The sequence below is a fragment of the Pagrus pagrus genome, assembly GCF_965226575.1.
Source record: "Pagrus pagrus genome assembly, chromosome: 10".
Lineage (NCBI taxonomy): Eukaryota > Metazoa > Chordata > Actinopteri > Spariformes > Sparidae > Pagrus > Pagrus pagrus.
This window is the reverse complement of record NC_140194.1, coordinates 7,731,682-7,753,387: the sequence shown is the minus strand read 5'-3', so window position 1 is coordinate 7,753,387 and position 21,706 is coordinate 7,731,682. Positions and strand designations below refer to the sequence as shown.

At 40.0% G+C, this 21,706-nt stretch overlaps 1 long non-coding RNA gene across 1 annotated transcript in view; it reads right to left on the bottom strand.

Moving 5' to 3' along the window:
• LOC311263523 overlaps window positions 1–12,136 on the bottom strand; it is a 28,442-nt gene extending 16,306 nt beyond the window's left edge. The window contains exons 1-2 of the long non-coding RNA XR_014623362.1: window positions 12,069–12,136; window positions 9,142–9,264 (exon numbers count right to left, since the gene is read on the bottom strand). This is a non-coding gene — a long non-coding RNA (uncharacterized lncRNA). The remainder of the gene's footprint in view (window positions 1–9,141; window positions 9,265–12,068) is intronic.
• Between the last annotated feature and the right edge of the window lie 9,570 nt (window positions 12,137–21,706).

The following is a 21,706-nucleotide window of genomic DNA, read 5'->3' as shown; positions in this document are numbered from 1 at the left end:
ACTCCTCACTCACATCTGACATTTCAAGGATAAATATCTGACAAAGACGCACTATGCCCTGAGACTAAAAAACACACACATACAAACACACTTACAAATCTACAGAGGGAAGGCTAATCAATAGCCTCCTCTGGAGAGGGGTACGAGATGAAGTATTCGTTTCTCTAAAGCTACAATAATGACCTAATACCTCCATGTCAATGTCCACAGGGATCAGTGTGTTAGTTATGTGTGTGTATATGTGTATGTGTGTGTGTGCATTTGCCTGCATGTGAAATTGAGGTCCTTCAGCCTAATAGCCAGCAGAGAAAAATGATTCCCCTCTTTTGCCGGGGCAGTGAATGAAGAGCAGTTGTGTCCAATGCATTTTTCTGCCTCGCAAAGCACACCCACCACTCGGAAATGGAAAAACTATGGAAAGGTAGGACTGAAGATAAAAACTAAATGCGTAATGCAAGAAAGAGCAAAGCACAGCAGAGGGCTGCATAAAAACACTGACCTCACTATGTAGTTGGCCTGGCCACTGAACCAGAAGTCTGCCACGTAAATCATCTGACCATCTTCGGGGATATACATATGATATAAAAGGCAGTAGTGTGTGTGTGTGTTTGTAACACAGAACAGCTATTTGGTGCCACAAATGAGCTCCTTTATTGACGAATCTCGGGGGTTTAATTCATTAGTATCATCACAAAACGATATTTGTCAATAACACAAATTTTGCCATGGCCAAATATCACATTTCAGCATTGCACAAGAAATTTCAAATGTGCAAACAAGGCTATTTTTATTATGTTGATACTGTTTGTATTCTGTTTTTTAGCAGTGGTTTGAGTACTAAAATAACATGTTGTTCACCAAAATGCCACTCACTATGCATGCATGAGATAATCATGCTTTCGGTTCCATTTTTGATCAAAAGCATTGCCAGTTTTAGACCATGTTCAGCATCATTACCTAATGCTTCTCTTTCCCCTACATACTCTGTAACATCCGCATATTTTTCTCTTATACTTTTCCACTTACTACACTGCCTCCTATCCACTTACTCATACCATTTAGTCTACTTTCTGTCACCTTCATTGCAATATGAATATGCAAGTCAGAGGAGTTGTTATGGAAACCAAGCCCCATGAGAGGTCATAAGCTTGTGTTTCACAGTTTGGCTTGACTCCACTATTATCTTAAGAGGTTGATCTAGATGAACAGTGAGTAACGAGTGGCCTTGCCAGTTTTTTACAGGATTAACCGTACATCATAATGTATGCAGGTTTAATTCCCTTACTGGATAATTTACAGACATCCTATGGGGTTATCTTTCTTGGAATAATACAGACATACCGTAAGTAGAAACAGAAATGACCATGGACAGTAGGCGTTTCTCTTTTGGTTCGACAGCAACGGCGTGCTGTATGAATTAACACACTTTAAACTGCGCTGCTTGGTTCAGCGTGAACAAAAAAAGGCAGTGTAAAGCAAGCCTTCGTTGCAGCAATAATGTGGAGTCTCTGTGTGAAAAGGGGCTTATGTTCAACTGACTGCATGTCTGTGAGAGCATTTCCAAACATGTCATTTACAATGACATTATCCAAATTTGCCGATTAGTATAATGGCTGGGATACAAGTCCTTCTCCCCACAGCATTTTTTCTTAATGACAATCTGCCAGTGTAGGTGCCTTAACTGTTACACTTACAAGAGTTATTGCAAATGACCCCACTGTTGAATGTTGACTTTTTTCAAGATGTGACATTTGTTTGTTTTCCCTGCTGTGCTGAAATTGTTCTGAACAGTGACCCAAAACCCAAGTTACTTACCAAATCGTGAATTTTGTGTAACCTTACACCCCAAATGCAAAGAGACACACACACACACACACACACACGTGTGTGTAACAGGAAGTGTATTCTGAGTTATTTTCCAGATGGAGCCATAACGACTAAATGTTGTGTCTAGTAATGACCATTTGGATCGCCAGAAAAATCCTTCCTAATATTCATGGGAGATTTACCACAGTATAAGGCTGGTAGGCAATAGAGTAGTCTCTAGTGCCGTCAGGAAAAGAAAATGTTATAAATTGCTTGTCACTGCCCACATTAACCGCATTTATACGTGTACTTTTAATACAGACACAGCAAAGCAGTGATACATCGAAAAACCAGTACAGTAAATCAATAGCTCCAGCTAGTTCATATGTAGACCTGCTATCACAGATACAACAGAGGTTTGATTTATAAGAGAGTTGTCCCTCAAGCTAAAGTAGATAACCATTAAATCAAACAAATAGTACAGTAACAAAAATGTTTGCCAAATTCACAGAGAATTGGAGTAATTCAGTGTTCAAAAGAAGCTAAAATTGGTCTACTGTATAGTGTAGCAGTTTGGGGAAAATGTGCGCCTTCAGCTTGCTGAAGGCTTTTGAAGATGCCTTTCTGCCAGCCACAGACAGCTGCAATAGCTTTTCCTTTGGCACTGGCACTATCTCACACACACACACACACACACACACACACACACACACACACACACACGCACGCACACAAATTCACATTTTACACTCAAATACACATGTACATGTAAACCACACTAAACCCACACACAGCTCCCATAGGTGTATGGGAGAAAGTAATTAGTACGAATAATTCAGTCGAGCATCTCCTCTCATCTCTGCCTCGCTGGTGTCAATACCCTTAGCCAATGGTAATTACCTGTCGCTCTTTTAAACTTGAGGGGACATTCGCTGTGTGTGTATGTGTGTAAATATTTTTGTGCGAGTGTGTGCATACAGCCCTTTTAATAAAAACCTGATTGCAGTTCTATTGTAACTTCCCCCTTTGCAATTACTTACAAAGGAGACAAGAATCTGGCTTTGAGAATCTCTTCAGTTCAACTTTGTCCCAAAACTCAGTTGAATGTTGCAAGAGTAGGAAATGTTCTTCTGATAACCGAGCTCGAGACTAACGGCATACCATCATCCTGGGGAAGATAGAAAATGTGTCGGCCAGATATCTTCTCCAAGACGGCTCCGGGACGAGGGAAAAGAACGTGTATGTAATTTGTATGTATGACTATCGCTTTGCAAATGACAAACAAAACTCAGCACCGAATACAATGAAGCGTGTATTCTCAAGCTGGTTCTTATGTCTCGTTTAAAATCCTAAAGGACGCAGTAGACTCACAATCGACAAGGGAAGCATTCTATTTCTTCCCTGATAATGCTACTGTATATTGTGAACAGCAAGTCTGTGTTTAAAATCGACAGGACGAGAGCTAGTTAGCCAAACACTACTTGAGGAGTGTTTGGCTAAGGGAGCTAACAGTTAACGGAGCTAATAACTTAGAGCTAATAGAGCTTGTAGAGCTAACAGCTAAACACACAGCACAACTGAGAGTTTCTGTGAAGAGGAGCATGAAGAGTTAAACAGTGAACTGCAGTTAAATGTTAACAGTAAATAAAGTGATTTAGCTGAGTACAGTTTGGAGGTAAAACTACTTTAACGCTGATACTTTTAACCGGCACCTATAGATTATAATAACAAGGACACAACATTTTGATTTTAGGATGGTTTGGTTCAGTTCAGCACAGTTAAAAAACATTTTATCTTTTTAGCTTCTGCATTTGGATATTACACTTGGCAATAAAGCAATTTCGATCTTATTTTGATTAATGGCGCAGCCCTAGAATATAATATCCTCTACAATGCTAACTCACAATTCAGTCAGTCACAGATTGAGATGGCAGATTTTGTGTAAAAATGTTCTTTAGTGGAATCACTTCTAAGCCTACAAAGGCTTAGGGGAAATAGACAGAGAGAAAAAGGATAGCAGGGAGGAGAGGAGGATCAGTGATGAGAAACAGGAAAAATAAAGCTGCAGAAAAATCAATCAAGCACATTCTTCTCAAAAACTTGCCATGTTGGCCATGATAATGTGTTTAATGTGTGGGTTTTAAATAAAGAATACACACTTTTATGATAATAAGCTTACACTAAGCAAAAACAGTTAACAAATTTAGGTCCAGTACTTAGTGTACTGGTCGGGCAGTCCTAACAGAGAACAGATACAGACAGATATCATGGCCCGTGTTATTCATTGACATTAATTCCGTTACATAACACACAAGTCATTGCAGATTGTTCAGGTATAATTGTGTCAGATCAGTTTGGTGCTATGGAGAGCTGTGATGAAAACTAATGCATCTTGTAAATTGTATGCTGGTGTAATCCTCACAGCCCCTCTGGGACAACACAGACCCCCACTGACGCTCATATACACAGACTAAGTGTTGAGGCATTTGTTAATCTTGTAAACATCCTTTCACTGATCTCTCATTAATTCAGCCCAGAGGATGGCAGGGAGGGAGAGAGATAAAAGAAAGAGAGTGAAAGAAAGAGAGATTTAGAGAGAGAGAGAGTTTTAGAGAGAGAGAAAGAGAGATAGAGAGAGAGAGAGAGAGAGAGAGAGAGAGAGAGAGAGAGGAGAAGCATGCATGTAAAATGAAGTCAATTAACCACGAGTGTAAAGGTAGCTGTTTCTTTTACCAATATGCTAATGTCAATGGTGCTAATCTCTTCTCTCAAAGGCTGCTGTTGGAACAATTTACAAGGCAAGGGCCTGAATTGCATCTGCATTTTATCTAATTATTATTTAAAATACTGTGTTTGTGACCTCTTCGTGTTAGCAAGTTGTACAAGAAAATGAAGACCTGTGGGGATTAAACCCTCCTTTGATAAAAGAAAAATCATTAAAGAAATTGTTCACAATTTTTGACATGATTCACTGACTGCCAGTGATATCCAGAGCTCAAGACAAATGGCGTCCTGTCTAAAAAGAGAGAGATCTTCATTGGGAAGCCTCTGGGACGAGAAGGGATTTTTGCACATAACTATCATTTAACAAGTGACACACTAAACCAAGCGCTGACTACAATGGAGCACGTCTTCTCGTGCTGTTACTATAGTTACTATACTGGTTGGCTACTCAGGATGAGATATACAAAAAAACATGACACGTCAAAATTAGGGTCACACAGACCCTTGCTCACTGTCAATGGAGAGCACACCCTATATTTTCCCTGGTATGCTACATTGTGAACAACAAACAAAGTCATTGCTACATTATTACTCATAGCAATCATGGTTCAAATCACACCTATCTTCAAACTATGCCTTCATTTTAATCCCAACTACACACCTGTACAGTACCTGTGTGACTAGTAACTGCATCTTGCATGGTTGTGACACTTTTGCATTGACGAATTCTGTCCACAGACAGACAGACAGACAGACAGACATATACACACCTGGTTAAGTTGTGAAAACTACTTCTGTGGTAATTCCTGCTACAATAGGTGTCTCCAGGACCACAAATGTGTGCCAGGCACGTAAGGTGCTTGGAGCCACCTACCATCTTCCATCCACTTGCTCGAACCAGGCCCAGCTTTAAACTGGGCCTTTATTTTGATCTTTCAGGCCGGTAATCAGCAGCTGTTAGCTGTTAGCAGCCAGTGCACAGCAGAGTTCTGCAGTGCGTGTGGCCCACAGCGCTAAAAGCTAACAGAGCTAGTAGTTGACAGCCAACCAAGCTAAACACACAGCAGGAGTTTCTGTACAGAAGAGCATGAAGCATTAAACTGCAGCTTAATGTAACCACAAAACAAGTTTACAGTAAATCTATGTTCTGAAGTACTTCACCTGAGTACAGTTTGGAGGTAAAAGTACTTTGAATGCTTATACTTTTAACTTTTAACAACTTTACAGGATAATAGCAAAGTAAAGAAACACCATTTTGATTTCGGGACAGTGTACATTCACTTGGGAGAGTTAAAATTGTTTTTCAAAGCGGTGGGAAAAAGTTAGTCCCCCTAAGCTTAGCCCTGAGTCATATCCATGCATGACAGTAACTTGGCAAATATCTACCAAACATACAGGCCACAATAAGTACACACAAAATAGTGTACAGTGGGTCCAAAGGCAAAACTTAACAACCCTAAATGATCGTAAATAAAAAACTGGCACTTGTTTGCTTTATGCTGCTTGTATATATAAATCAAGTGCAACAGTTCCTTGAGCAAATTGTAAGGGCAACAGGGTGTGATGCTGGACTCACAGAGGTGTATCTGCAGGCTGGTCTGGCAGAGAGACCACTCAAATCAGAGCAGACACTGAGACAGATGGTGATTTTACACCAGCATGGGAAAAGAAATGGCTCTTTAACATCAAACCTCAGCACATTACTTTGAAACCAGCTGGCCAGACAAAAAGGGATCGTGAGTCTGGGGAAGCAGCCAGACTCTTAAGCAGAGGTGCCCGAGAAATGGCGAACCAGGCAGGATGGAGAGAAGCCCTTCCATACTACTTTCTAAGATGTCTGCATAATTATGATCCAGTTTGCATGTTTTGGAAGATAGTGACTAAGGCAAATGATAAAAGGCAGCAGGCATAAGGCAGAGAGAGAGAGAGAGAGACAGAGAGAGAGCGATGGGCAAACAAACATTTAAGCCCCGATTCTAACTTGGTATGAATCCATTTATCTAATTCTTAACTTTAAACTAACCCTGTACATCCAACAAAGGAAATAACTGGTTAACAATCCATTAGAATACTTAACAATTAGCCCTCCTTTATCTTTGTCGCTCTCCACTTTCTGCGCCTCGATAGGCCTTTTACATTGCGTTCCATCTTATCTGCCCTTGCACTTGTTATCTCCTGACTGCTCTACATTCAGCAACTGAAGTGACTTTGCATAATTATTGAATATAAATGTCAACTGATAGTTGGAAACTGAATAAGAGTGCTGATGGTGGAGTCTGATGAAGATGGCAATGTCCTGGTTGATGCCTTGGGGCAATGACTGTCATAGTACATGCTGATGTGTGTCAACACATGCCCCCTCTCTGTGTAAGATGCAGAATTTTCATTCAAATTCAAATGAAGTATTTTATGATTATGGTGAATATGAAACAAAACACATTTGGCTAAAACATTTTTTGTGTAAGTTGGAATGTATTAAAAATTAAAGTCTGATTTCATCCTTTTTAAAGTTACAAACAAGATATTAACAATTGAAAGTACTGGAAGGCATATTAAGAGCATATTTAAAATGCACTTTAGAAATATAGCCAACATAACTGAAAGGGAAAGAAAAAATAGGTGCCCAATATAAATTACAGTCAGTCTTGAAAGCCATCTTCTATTCCCATGAATGTACCGTGACATAACTGTGGTTAAGTTCACATCCGCACAACTGATGGCAATACACTCACTGTGCATTCGATTCATAAAATGGGAAATACTTGATTAAAAGTTGGTGTGTGTGCATTATAATTTCCCATGGCAGTGCACATTAATGCACCCTAAGTGCGCCTTTAGTCAGTAAAATGCATCTCCATTCTCAAGGTCTAAGTGATATTCAGCTGTGTTAATGACCCATCACGCCTCATTTTCATCACTTCATCTGCTGTTGGAGGAGGTGAGTGGAGTTGACTCAGGTAAAGCACCTCATCAACATGCATACTGTATATTCCACTTTTTCATCTTTTGATCTCCATAAAGCCAACACTGAATACTCCGGCATGTGGCTGTCAACTGCTAAAAAAAGAGCAATTATATCCCTAAACTAAGAAACCTGACTGAAAATGATTTTGCACGTTTAAATGTAAAAAATCAGCACAACAAGATACAAACTTTCCTTTGAAATACAAATTAACTCAGCTAAGAAACTCACTTTACAAGCTGATTTAAATAAGCATGTCTTTGCAAGGAGTATGCTCAAAATTGCCTCTAAAGATATTCAGTGGCAGCATCTCACCATTGCTGGTGCCATCATGGATATCTACCCCATGTATGTCTGTCAATATGAACTGTCATGATCATAATGACAAACAGGAACTTGTGATGACAAACAGAGCAAGCAGACTTTGTGAGAAACACTTGCTTCTCATTGCCTCATTAATGCAGCAGTGCCTGTCAATACATCAGCAGAGGGAATACAGCCAGTTTTGTGTGGTTATCATGTTCTACTGAAGGTGGTGGAACAATTTGCACAACCATCTAAGCTTGGTTCCTCTGGTATCGAAAGGAGGGGAGACGAGAATTGGGGTAGCGTGGCGGATTTTCCCTCGCATAAGATTTAACTTAACAATTTACTTAATTTCCCTACTCAAACCAAGACTGCCTGCAAAGGAGATAAAGATATAATCTTTGAATCTTTTATCCTGCATCTCACCACGTCTCCTTATCTACCAACAGAAAATAAGAAAAGCAACATAAAACAGACTCTGGGAAAAAGGAAAATGCAGTCATCATACATTTTTAACAGGGAGATGATAAGAATGTCTCAAATGTAAAAAACATCCTGATGACAATCCCTGCCATTTTGTAGCCACACATTTAAACAGTTTGACAACCTTCTGTCTGTGCCGTTTTCCACTACAGGTGGGAAGATTTATTTTGAAATTTAAATATCATATGACCTCATGTATAAGATATACACACCACAAGAAAGTGATGCTTAGCTATTTGTCAAAGCATCTCTGATTAAATCATATTCTTTGAGGCTTTTGTCAAAGGTATTGCGGTATTGTGTTGCCTATTTTTTCACAATTCAAATGTATTTTCTTTCACAGACAACATTAAGACTTTAACAAAATCTTTAAAAAATCACAATTTCAATTAAAGACTCGTGAAGTGAACAACTGCCTGTTTTACAAGTGGCAGAGCCTGCTCAATCAACAAACCAACACTGTCTGAAACATGAATGAGCTACACGTGAGTCATCCAGAGTGATCATCAGCCAATCACTGATCTCCTACCCTTCTCCCTTCCTTGTGCACTTGTTTTCAAACCTTATAGATGCAAAATAATGTGTTATTATGATCCAAAGCCATCATTCTACATTCTACTCGTTTCTACTTGAATATTTAATTTTTTTAGAAAAGTCCTCTCATTCTTGTAACAAGTTTTAATCTACAAATTATTCAGGAGATGTCATGAATTACCAAATATGCATGACTTTGTTTAACATCTATGCAAACATACTTTCACACCATTACACTAAAAACACACAGCAAAGAGTAAAAAGCACTGATGTGACCATTTAATGACAAACAAAAATCAACAAAATCCTTCTGTAGAGACACATACCATGAACCGTGCTCAGTCCTGCTCCCTGAATGGACAGTCATGGACCTCAGTGGTCTGCTCGGATTTAATGAACAGAAGAACCAAACCTGTTCATGTGCGCTGTCTGGTGTGGGATTGAAGGATCTGGAGGCAGACAAACAACAGTGAGAAGTAACAGAGGTAATAGGATCACGGCTGTCCATCTGGCCTCATCCCAACACACGCCACAGGCTATAAATAACACCTCAATAGCTAATACTGTTGATTTACTAATTCCTTCCCTACTTAGAGACAATTTAGTTTGCTCATGCAACCACAGGAAAACAACTGGTACTGACTTGTTTGACAGTGATTTTGGAGTCATTTTAAACTCATTTAATTTTATGATTTAATGACTTACAACAACTACAATCATTTTTATAAACAAAAATAAATGTGCTATTAACTCCCTTCTATTGTCAAGTGATTTATCACATGAGTGACTCAGTGGTCCTCCAGAGCTTTCATTTTTTCGAATCCAAACACCAACAACCAATGATGAGGAAAAATTAAAAGTCCTCTAGCCGCAGAAAGTGTCTTAAACTGATCTATAGGATTAAGTAGATCAAGGCATTTTAATCTGTATGGTGTTAAAAAGCCTGATCCATAGCTTCTTTAGGTTAAATACGCAATGTCTTTAAACTATCTATAAATACTTGTCATTTGGAGCATGAGGCGGGGTACACACTGGACAGGTCCCCACGTTATCACAAGGCTGACAGAGACAACCAACCATTCATACTCATATTCACAATAACACCTACACCTACTCCACAGAGAAAGACCTTGGGCAGCAGGTTAGAACCCAAAACCTTCTTGTTGTGAGGGGACAGTGCTAACCACTGCACCACCTTGCCACTCACTTTGCTCAGGCAAATGATGATTTTTGATTTTGGGCTATATATAAAAATTTTACTTAAGACAGATTTTAATGTCAGGAACTTGAGGCCATCTTGCAATGGGATCACACCAGCTGTTCATGTTCCAACCAGTACTCAGTAGTGATGATTATTACATTATTACATGAGTACTCAGTAGTCATGGGTCAGACCACACCCATCTTTGCAATTGGCTTCATTGTAACTGTAAAGTTTTGTGACTGTATCCTGCATAGTTGTGATGCAATCGCCCTGACAAAAATCTCTCCACAGACAGACAGACCTTGCAAAGTACTCAAAACCTCCTCTGTGGTTGTTCCTGCTAAGAAAGGTGTCTCATGGACCACATTTTCTGTTGCAGCTGGTGATTAGCTTAAAAGCTAAAATAATCTTTTTTTTCCTTTCTTAATTGAAATGGACACATCTTTCACAAAAAAGCAATTTAATACAAGTGGTGGGACAGAGGTGGCTTAAAGGTAAGACCAGCGAGATTGTGGCCAGAAGACCACCGTTTCAATCGCTCGGACCGGCAGGATAAACCTGGGTGAGGAAAGTGACCTCATTACTACCACTGACTTGCCCTTGAGCAAGGCCTTTAATCTCCACTGCTCCTTCAGAGCTACTCAGTGACCAGCAGATCAGACTGTGGCTGTACTGAGGAGCTTCCAGGTTTGAATGTGTAACTGTGTGAATGTGATCAGAGCATTTCTGAATAACAGAGCATTACCCTCTGTGAGAGTCCTAAATAAAAAGTCTTTACTAGGCAGTAAAGAGTACAATCCAATTGCAATAGCAAGGAACATGAGAAATTGACTCTAATCAAATTAAGGCTTAAGAAAGTGACAGTCCCCATGATCCCTTAGGTCCATCACCTGTTTGAAGTCTAGAGAGACAAGACACGATGGAGAGGAGGAGCCCCAATGACAAAAAGAGAGGGAGTTCTGCTGTGAGAGGCAGTTGATCTGCAATGCTGCCAGAGTCTTTGGTGTCTGCATGTCAAATGCCAGTGCACTCCATAGGAATACGATAACGAGGTCTGCGCACAGAGGGAATGCCAAATGAGATATCAAACACAGAGGAGAGCTCAGAAACACAGAGCACAGCACTGAGCCATTTAATAAGACATAGATGGAAAGACTGCCTGTCTACATTGTACTTGAATTCTCTGAGTCATCCATGTTGTGACAACACAGAAGATGGCACAGGAAATAACATCTGAATACCATTACATGATAATTCTCAGGGTATTTTGTGAAATAGACGTATGACGTTGTGTTCTGAGCTCAAATGTGTTTGGTATTCAGTAGTAAACATGGTCTAAAGATCCCATTAAAACTGATACAGTCAGTTTACAGTCAGTACAATGATGCCACCATGTTTCATCCCAGCACACGTTTTATCTGTCTTCTCAACAGAGAAAAGTATTTACTATTCATAACAATGACACTACTTAACTTTATGTGGCAATACACTGTACAAAAAACTTTTACTGTAAGTGTATCAACATTAATCACGGTCCTTCTCTGCTAACCTGCTACTTGGTAATAAGTAAGCCAACATGTAAGTACACTAACAGGACATTTTTGCTTCACCCAAATTAATGGAGCAATCATTAATGTTATTAATTACACCTGCGTCAAAATGGCCGCTGTGAAGCTGTTTAACGATGACAACTAAGCTAGCTTACTAATATTAGCTGCCCTTTTCTACTGTAACGTTAACTTTATGTACTGTAAGGTTACTGCAATTAACAGTAAGTTAGCTAAATGATATAAGATTTAAACAATATAAAACAACTTCTAGGTTATTATTTTTTTTCTCCTCAACATTTACAACCTCTTCATCTTCAACCGTAACGTGTTAAATCAAAACCGAGGTCAAAGCAAATACTTATTCTGTCTTGCTAACTTACAGGTGTGAGCATTTTAATTCACGCTCTTGGATGAGGTTTAATATTAACTTTTTCAAACAATATACGTTATTAATTTAACGTTAGCCTGGCCGTGCTTATTATAAGGAGAACACCTTTACCTGAAAGAGCATGTAGAAATGTCGAGTAGTGAGTGAGATGATGGATCCAACGAGGCAGCTAGTAGCTGCTAAAAATTCTCAATCATTCCAAAATAAAAGCATGTGCATTTTTTTGCAATGAATACATGCATTAATGGTGGACGGGATGCTTTTACTTTGAAATCCTGTCATGTCAATTTTTTATGGCATATTTCTGTGCTGGGTCTTTTCTCATAATTAATACTGTATGCAGGGTAGAAGATACAATCGGTACAGTCATATTTTAAACAATAGTGTGCTTTCAACTTAATGGCAACGGTCTGCTGAAGGCCCTTCTTGGCCTCTCTATGCACAAAGCATATCTGTAAAAGAAAAAAGGTTTGACCTGCACAAAGCCCAGACTTCAAAACACTGAACACCGGTGGGATGATTTGAAAAACGAACTCTGTGCCAGGCATTATTTCCTACCAACAGTGGTTGCCCTCAGTGATGCTCATTTGACTAAACAGGAGCCAGTCCCTGCAGCCAGATTCCTAAATCTTGCAGAAAAGCTTCACAGAAAAGAGGATTTTGCCTTAGATGTTTCAATGGTGATGAATTGCCTCAGTTAAATTATGTATAAGAATGCCTAGTCTAATATTCAGTGTTTCTTTTACATTTACCAACATGGAGCACCAAAAGGTTGAAATAAAACATAAACAAATGTCTTCTCATATATATAGTAGGTTGCATCTTCTTATCCTAGTGATATGTGCCTTATGGTATCAGTTGTATTTTAAGCAATAAGGATGGGTTTGACATCTAATATAAAGCTAGGAATCTCTGCCTGTCTGTATGTATGTATGTCCTTCACATATCTCGAGAACCATTCAACCCAATCTATGTCACACTTGACAGGTGTGTTGCTAAGGACCCAAGTAAGTGCAGTGTCAAATGTGGTACGATTCAGACACATGACACGTTCCACCCAATATTCCAAATTTTGAATAAACAGCGAACACCACACTGTGCAGCAGCAGCAGGAGGATAGCTTCAGCACTCGACCTTAATGGCTCTGCAGACAAAAGCTGGGCTTGCACATGATCCCTGTCATGTGGTCTCATGGGGAAGCAGACATAAACAAAACAACTTGCTTCAGTAACACATTGCAGTGAGAATAACCCAAAAGCAGAAGGTTAAATGAGTCTGGATGAGTGGGGAGACGATTATTTGAGGTGAGATTTTTTGTTTCTGTCAACAGTAGTATGCTAGCCAACGTTAGCTTCAAGGGCTACAAATTTAACCTTGATTGGCAGCTGTCAGCTGCTCCGTGATGCCTCTCTCATTTATTGTTGTTGTTGATGTTGTGGTGGTCTGGTTCAGAAAGTACCAAGGAAATTGTAGTTTAAATCATAAATATCAAACGTGTGATATTATTAGGGTGGCACTGATGAGGCTTAAGACTTGATCTGTAAACCCCTCACATTACCAGATAATCTGTGCCTATAACAGCATGTTTTGAACTGGCACTGCACAAAAAAACTCAAATGAAGTTAAGAAATGTGTCTCTATATTCACAATTGTTTTAATGTTCTATTTTGTTGAAGGTAGCTATGATCTTCACCTTATAAAGTGAAATAACTGTCTTTACACAGACAGGACACCCAGCAGCTCAGCTCATTTATCTCATCCTCCTTCAACCTTCTGTCAGATGAAAGAGGCAGCCGTAGAAAAACACAAGTGAACTAGCCCCCTAAGAATATTCATGAATGCATTGTACTGTATCAAGTAGAGTGCCGGAGGGGAAAACAAAAAAGAGTCAAGTGTTTACAGCATTAGTGAAAAAGAAAAAAAAAAGGGGGGGGTTGAATATTCTTCTGGTCCTACTTTCAAGCACTGTCAACCTGTCTTTATGAAAAATTACCTATGACACTTCTGAAATTGTAAATCATTGGCTACTGTGCCTGAGAGTTTGTGTACATGAATGTGAAAGCGTACAAGTGGGACTGTGTGTGTGTGTATTTAAGAGTGTGAGCGTCTGAAAGCACCAAACTAAAACAAGAGAACACATGCTGGGCAGAGGATACATTTTTGCATTTTAAGTTGGAGCCAAAGTCAGCAAGTCGCAGGTGTCACCTGTTTATAGTTTTGTGTGTTCATGCATTTTAAAAGACATTACAAAAACAAGTCAGAGGACACTCTGGAGCTGATAACAGCAACCACCTATTATGTTCACATGTTTTCAATGTCGCACAAAAAAATCCTCGAACTATTAATCATTTAAATTGGCCAGGATTCATCTCCCACCTGAAATCCAGATATGGCAGAGTCTTTTACAGCAAGATGCTATTTGTGTGCCACCAAAGGAACCACAATGCACTCACAAGCAGGCATAGTATGTTATTGATACCATCAACAGCACCACCCTGTGCAAAACAATGCACCCTAACCTACAAACCGAGAAGGAAAGGCCGGTGCCATTCCCTTACTTCCTGTCTACCAGAGCAGAACAATGAGCACAACTGACCTTGACAAAGACGATTTAGATGTAGGGTTGTTGGAGGGTCACATATAAAGGATGGGCTTGATTCTGCCTTTGATTATAATTCACCTTGGCGCTGAAGGAAGCCTGTAATGAGGGGGGCTATGAGAGAATATGATCCCATTTAAACACCATAATGACAAGACGCACAATGCCCTCTCAAACAGCTCATAGCTATTGAAATGATTGAAAATGCACTCTGTGTCATATATTAGCGTATCATGCCTTTAATGCTCAGTTGAACTCTGGCTTCATAAGGCAGCAGAGGGGAGAGGTTGGCTCTCTGAGCGGTTAGCTGCTAACCAGCGGGCCAGCATATGAAGACAGATGGCTGTGTGGGCCCACCGTTAGCCTTGGCAGTAGAGCCTCAACAATAGATCTGTGATGTGGCAAACTGGTCCTCTGCACACACAGACACAAATGTTCCTCTGTGCCTTCTTGGCAGGAGCAACCCTCTGGGCAGTCCCACAGTCCACCTCCACCCCACCCCTCTGCTGCCTTTTCTCTCTTCTCAGCCATCCTCTCCCTCTGTCTCCATCTCTCAAGATCTGGACTGTTGCCAGGCGAGCAGTGGAAAAGCCCCTTTACAGCAATAGTAAAAGACAAAAATGTAGTAGAGGAGATTAGGTGGCTGACATAGGAGATGGTGGTGTTCATGAATACTGAGCACACACCCTGTAGAGTTACAAGGCTCAGAACATGGTGAGTTAATAAATTAATTATCCCAGCTACATAAAATGTTACAGTTTGCCAGTTAAGATAGAACATCTGACATTATCAAAAGCCGGCATTTTAAAGATGCATTTTAAAGATGCATTTTGTGATTTTTTTGTGGCGTAAACAATATCTTAGTCACTTAGAGTTTCTTCAAACAGTCCCTCGCACCTGTACCTGTTCAAAGAAGCAGGTTCTACTCGGTTAGACAAAATCTGCGAAAATCCGTGGCTGTAAGCTTTCAGTAAGCTTTCAGAAAACGTGCAGAAGTATGGATGACATGAACACAGATTATGGACAGAGAGTTCAGTCCCTGCCTGTATGCTTATCTTACTTTGATCATAAATGAGCCTTCAGTTGTTCTGAGGGATCACCTCTATCCTCAGATGAAACATTTCTATCCTAATAGATTTTAATCTCCTCACGGACGACAGTGCCTGTATCCATAGGGCAGGAGGGCTCAATAAATTCATGAGTATGAAAATGATGTGAATCACATGCTATGACCTTCACAATCACCAGATCTCAACCCAGTTGAACACATATGGGAGATTTTGGACCTAAACAGCGCTCCCTATCACCATCATCAAAACAACAAATGAAGAAATATCTTTTGGAAGAATGGTGTTTCTTTCCTCCACTACAATTTAAGAGATTTGTGGAATCAAACCCAAGAGGCACTGAAGCTGTGCTGGCAGCAACACCTTACTAAGACCCTTTATAGTGACATATAGAGTTAAAGAGAATTGCAAAGAGTACCTAAGAAACTGACAAATATTTCATCAAACGTTCCCAGTCTTACAAAAACCTGTCATTACATTTAAAGCCATAACAGGTTTAAATGGAGGGGCAGCCCTTTTATTACCATTCAGTCTATTGCATTACGAGCATCTAGTGCATTGCCTCCTCAATTTGTACACTGTCAAGTAATCAAACTTTTGAGCAACTGGCTGTGTCATTAAGTCTGAAGTACTCTATCTGTGACGTAAAATTATGTGTATGGGCTGTGGATATAACTAAAGTGGGATCATTGTTATTGATCTGCGAGCACGTACGTACTGAGAAGGATGCAATTGGTGATGAGTGTCTATACTCAGGATATTGATCAGCTCTTGCCAGGCTCAATAGAAACAAGCATATGTAAGATAGCACGACACATTGATCACAGCAAACAGGGGAAACAGACTATCACATGACATCCTCTCTCTGTTAGGTTTATATTCTACAGACAGCCGCTGAAGAGACAAACAGAGACGAAGAATTAATGAATAGAGAAGGAGACAGAGAACGTAAAAAGAGACCAGCATGCAGATGAGCAGGAGTAAGGTGTAGAGATGGAGAGAGATAGATGGTTTGCACCTGGCAGGGGGAGATTGATTAATTGTTTGCGAAGAGGAAGAAAAATTGGACAGATAATGGAAAGGAAACACAGGAATAAAAAGACAGATAAAATGATCCCCAGGCCGATAGAGCTCAGGATGTCTGTGGATATGTGGATGAGGATGTTGATAAAAGGTTGATAAACATGACAAATGTGCTGCATAAAATTTGAGGACAATAACAGGAGGCTGGAGGAAAGAGTGCAAAAGAATTAAAGAGAGAGGAAGTGAGAGCTTTGGATGGGAAGCAGAACGAACCAAATCACAAGAGTTCATCTTCTGGCGTTAAACCAATCCCAGTGTCTTCCTCTGTTAATCCATCATCAACTGTTCCCACATCCCTGCTGCCAGGCAGGACTGTGTGTAGTCCTGGGTGAATAAACAGCCTGATAAATGAAGGTCAGAACGAGACAAAGTGCCCACTCTCAAAACTGGTGCTGAGGGGCCACAGGGGCCAGGTTGGTAAACCATTTACTGACCTGCAGCATGGGGTGTAAGTCAATGTTTAAACAGCCACATTTTATCCCATCTGTGGTGTCAGTTCGGTTCATATTTTTATGTCAGTCGGTTGAATTAATGAATGTAAAAGAGATTCTATTTTGTGTCCACCTTGTCTCAGACGCACTGCAGTGTTTATGATAGCCAGTTTTGATGGGTGTGAACAGCTGGTGGTGTAAATAAATTGGACTCTACTTTGTTTCACAGTGTGTGTTTGTGTCTGCATGTGTGTGCGTGCGTGTGTGTGTGTGTGTGTCATGCAGAAAGATAGATAACCGGCGCTGCTGTGCGGCTCAGTGTTCAGCCATGCAGAACACAGAAACAGTAATCAAACAGAAAGGCAAAAAACAAACCACCATGACTACAACCTGGAACACCTGCTATCACACATTTGACTGGGCTTCAGTCTCTAGCCCACCATCAGGCATTTACTATGCAAATAGATGTAGCAACCTGGGAATATGGTTAGCCATTAGTGAAGGACACCTATTTAAGAGGCTGTGGGTTTAGCAAATACCACAGAGCTACCCGGCATGAAGAGACTTTCAACAGTTCTCCGCTGTATCGCAGACAAGACAGACAGACAATATTAAGTCGTGTGGTCCTCTTTCTGCTTTAGTTAATTAAAAATCCACAAAAACAGCTTGTGGGAAATGTGTATTGTGTTTTAAATGTCTCGCCAGTTCCTCACTTCAGGAATTTTCTCATTTAGATATTAGGAATGGGATTAATCTATTGTTCAAACATTTTGCTTCACCGAATCATCCCCAAGTAAATTACATTTTATGTCACTTTGTTCAAAACAAATGGCAACTTCGTTATGAGACGATGAGAGTTGATGGAACATCCAGTGAAACTTAAAATTCACTTCAACTTAAATCTCAGGTGTTGAATCTAAACTTTGTTTTTCTTCCTACAGATCAAACAGTCCAAAGTATTCTTTGCGCATAACTTCTGAAGCAAATCATGGGTTAAAAGGGCAAAATGTAAATGAATGAGTGTCCTCCCAAAGCAGATACAGATGAGCACAAACCCCTCTGAGTCCTACCTGGACTGAATTTTGATCAGAATTAAGACAGATGAAGATAATTATACATTATGCAATTATGCTCTGAGCTGAACTCTTCTCGAAGGCTCTTACAGCTCTCACTGGAGCATAGCATCGACTGTGTTTACTGCTTGCACAGTTTGTCTCAACAAACCCACCACCACTGGAAGAGCTGAACCGAACCAACTCTGACACGGCTGTCACCGGAGATAATAAACAAGGCTAATGTGCTGCTAACACAGACTCAAAAACACATTCAGATTCACTTATGCACACATGCAGGCATGGACAGACTCGCTCCTCCGCTTTCTCTCGCAAAATAATTGCTGATTAGCCTTATCAGCATCATCAAACTTGAACACATCACTATGGGGTAGATTACAGAGACAACCATACCCATGATGATGATAATGAAAATGGAGAGTATTCATCATCAGCCATGAAACAGGCTCTGATTACAGTCATTATTAGTTATGATGACTCGGACTGATTAGAAATTTAAATAATCAAGCTGAAAGGTCTAACAAGGTGGAGTACAGTGCTTATTAAATATGTTTCCTTTGGCTGAAAATGTTGTATTTCAGCCGTTTCAAAGTTTATTACATGTTTTCAATATTTTTCAGGCAAACGCACAAATGACAATTAGGCTTTCAGTTTAAACCCAGATCAGCTGTGTCATAAGACATCATTGATTTTTATGCGAGTGTCTGAGTGGAAAATGTGTGTGCGCGCGTGCATGCATGTGTGTTTCGTTCTTCTACTGACAGATTGTTAAACTAGCAGAGCCGAATGAGGTGCTTCCTCATTAGCCTCATTAAGCTGAACCCCTGTTTTGTTAATTGACATCAAAACAAACAGTTGCTCATGGAAGAGAAGCTGCCAATTATCTAACGTCCCCTCCCCCTGGTTTTCGTTTCGCTGTGTACGTGTGCATGTCTCGTGAATTGGGGCCAACAGATGGATGATTCATGCTTTGTATGGAGGCTTCATTCATACCACGCGATCCTGTTGCTTGTTGATGACTTATAGTTTCTGTCCTTGAACTTATACCATTAAGTGGGTTTTCATTAATCAATTAGTAAATGGAAGGAAAATTAATTGCCAACTATTTTGCTAATTAATGAATTATTGCAGTCATTTTTCAAGCAAAAATGTCAACATTTGATGGTTCCAGCTTGTGGAAAAAAAAAAAGGTCCAATTTGTAAGACACTTGATTGTTGAGTCTGAGACGCTTTGGGTTGGAAGGTTGTGCCGGCTGTCGGTTAGATAAAAGAAGCAATTTGAGGACATTTCACAATTACTGAAATGTTCACAACCTCACAATTCCCCACGGCAATTTATGGGGAAAATAACTGGCAGATTATTCAAACATGAAAATATTTGTTTTGTTGCAGCCTTCTTTTCTATAATGCACACAGCCCAGTAGTAACAAATACAATTAGGCACCCCTACACCCCCTGTCTCCTTAGGAACCTCCAAGTATATTTTCTTCATCCTGGGGTTTGAATTGTACCCGATGAATGAAGAAATTAATCTAGTTGTTGAAAAGTTGTCTTCGGTATGAATATGGGAATCATTTGAAAAAGGTACAGAAATTAAGACTTCATTTTAACAACATTAACAAGTGTTGACTATTTGTTGACCATGCCTTGAAATCTTCTTTTATTCATTCTTCTAGTGTTTTAAAGTTATGGTTATGTAAAGCTCTAGTTTTCATTATATTGTCACGTATGATTACATCTACACAAAAGGTAAAATCATTCTTGATAAAAGTACATGGCATGAGCCCGAGGCAGCGAAACGCTGAACGCAAAAGGCAGTTAAAAAATAATAAAAGGAAGATGTGAACAGAAAAGAGCGTCTCTAACGGTATAGGTCAGTATATCAAACAGTCTTTTTTCTGTTGATTTACCCACATGGGAGCGTTTACTCAGCGTAAAAGAGAGAAAAAGCATGCCTGCTGGTAACCATGGAGACCATACAGCATTTCTAAAAGCGACACAGGAGAAACCTTTTCACATTGTGATACCACTTCGTAAAGCACTCGCACGCAAAGGCATAACAGATACCATAAAACAACAATCAAAACATGAAATTGATAATTGCAGTGAACGCTGTGTGGAAACAAGATGATCACTGCAGCAGAAATAAACATGTACTCAACACTTCTTGACACATTCGTACACACACGTATACACACACATAGACGCACAGACACATGCTGAATACCCTCCCTGGGACTTCTAACAGCAATGTTTGAGTTGTTGGGATCGTGACAAGTGCATATGAAAAGAGCAGTGGAGAGAAATGAGATTTTGGTGGGAAACATTTAATCTCTTTCACACATGGTGCCAGATGACACTGCACAAAGACACACACACACAAATCCTCTGCTCAGAAATGGGTGTGAACAGGAAGTAAACAGTGGCAATCTCTCCAAATGGCACAAAACATGTGGTGATTGAACATGGGATGATTTATTACCCATCCACCCTCCTCTGGGTAAAAGGGTGACTCTGTGTAAATGGGTTGAAACAAATGTAACTGTGGCGTGTTAGCTGTACTATCCAGAGTTTGAGTGACATTTCTTCAGCCTCTCCAGAACATACAAAGAAAACCCTTCAGCAATGTCGACCAACACATACACAAACAGAAACACTCATGCAAACATGGAAATGCACACACGCGCAAATCCCGGGTGATAAGGAGAGTGAGCGACTCGCCAAGGAATGTCGTTGCTTGACATTTGTGGAGGACTCACAGAGAGAACTGGAGAGGGATCAGGCAGGAGGGAGTCTGGACAACCAGGATGTAATGGAGCAGATTGTTTGTCCATTTTTCCACCAATGCCTGCTTAACACGGCGTTAACAATTCAAATTACCAGGAGTCTCTCAAAGGCTCACCTGCCTTAAAAAAATGCTGTATGTGCAGCTCTGAAGGTAGGATAATGGATTTTGGTGTTGTAAAAAGTAATACTTTCTTAACACCAGTTGTAATTAAATTGATGCTATTTTTGCTCAACCCAAAAATACGTTGGATCATCCTATAAAAACATCATTTAAAGGTTCAACTGGGCTCCACAATTAGAAATAGCTCTACAACTATCACCTGCAACATTACAGCTCACATGTATCATTAATAATCACCCAATAACATCACGTTACTTTGAAAAGACGTGACCTGACGCCAGGCATACATTTTGGTGGCGCTCGTGGTGGTGATTGTCTAGACCTTTGACCAAACAGTTGGTTATATTAAAAATCTGTGTACAAGCGTGTCCTGATGGACAAGTGATATGTCCCACAGACCAGTGTTATAGCAATCCTAAACGAAGAAAGAGACTATGTTAAATGATTACAGAAAGGGACAAAGCACTACATCCTCAGCACAGGTAACACAAAACCAAATGGCTAATGTACCGTATGCACTGGTCTCCCACCAGCTGACATATTGTGTACAGTTGAGACCAGACATGGAAGTAAGTACATTTACTTAAG